General features: G+C 34.0%; 1 pseudogene; it reads left to right on the forward strand.

Annotated features, from left to right (window-relative positions):
- The first annotated feature begins 809 nt into the window (after positions 1-809).
- Positions 810-1,222, forward strand: part of LOC102893660 — a 2,764-nt pseudogene continuing 2,351 nt past the window's right edge.

Raw genomic sequence — 1,222 nt, forward strand, 5'->3', positions numbered from 1 at the left:
AGAACTCTGGGCTGGGCTGGGGGCCTTGTTTGGAGCTGGGACCCCTCACTCCTCAGAGGAGACCTCTGCAGCCAAGATATCGCTCCCGATGTTTAAGCATCACATGTGGCTGTTGTAACAGCCTATTCCGTGTTTCTGCCTCTTCCCTTCTACCATTCTCAATGCAAGTCTTCTATATATCCTTAGATATAGGACTTCTGTTCAGCTATACTTCAGACGATTCTCAGTGATGGTTGTTTTGTAGTTTAGTTGTAATTTTATGTGGTCATGAGAAGAGGCAAGCATAGCGTTTTTTTACTCCACCATCTTGATTGGGAGTCTGTACCCTTTTATTAACAAAGGAAAGTTGATGATGAAGGCTATTAAAATTTAGTTTTATAGAACTATAAGGGATATCAAGATATAATTTGTTCCAGCAGCCTGCTTCTAGAAAGCACCCTAAAGCTTAATGCAATCAGAAGCAGGAAATAGGCCAATAACAGAAACACTGGTAGTGGTGAGTAAGGAATTTCTGTATATTCTTTCACAGTAATCTTTTCACAATTTACTGGGAATTGAGAGAAGTCTAGTGTGAGGCTGAGGGAATTAGAAGGCTACTATTAGCAAAATAATTTACTTGTAAACACAAGAGCTTTAAGGAACAGAGTTCAAGGCAGTGGACATAGGCAAAATGAAACAAAACGAACAAAAAAAACCCCTATAATTCTACTTTATTTGTGAAAGTTTTCAGAAGATGCTCCTAAAAGACAAGGGCAAAGATTGTATACCCTACAAAAGTGATATGAAAATAGAGAATTACTTAAGTAAGCATGAGAAAATTCACAGAAGCAACTGTCTACTCTTTAATTGAAGAAAAGGTACAAGGATCTCCATACTCCAGTGTATCAGAGATGAAAATTTGCTAGACTAGAAATAGAAAATAATACCAAAAATACCATAAGAAGTAAAACTTAACAAAACTTTACAGAAGTAAAAACTTTTGAGTCAGTGGCAAAATAAGTACTAAACTTTTTTAAATATAAAAAATGGAATATAAGAAAAACTGGCAATAAAAGTACAGCCAATGAATGGACTTTTGTTTTCAGCCAATATGGAGACCAGATTTAACCTCCACTTGAAACACACAAAAGAAAAATGAAAAAATATATATATATGTATATATACATATACATATACATATATATATATATATATATATATATATATATATATATATATAGGA

This window comes from Pteropus alecto, unplaced genomic scaffold, assembly GCF_000325575.1.
Source record: "Pteropus alecto unplaced genomic scaffold, ASM32557v1 scaffold20, whole genome shotgun sequence".
In the NCBI taxonomy this organism is placed as follows: Eukaryota; Metazoa; Chordata; class Mammalia; order Chiroptera; family Pteropodidae; genus Pteropus; species Pteropus alecto.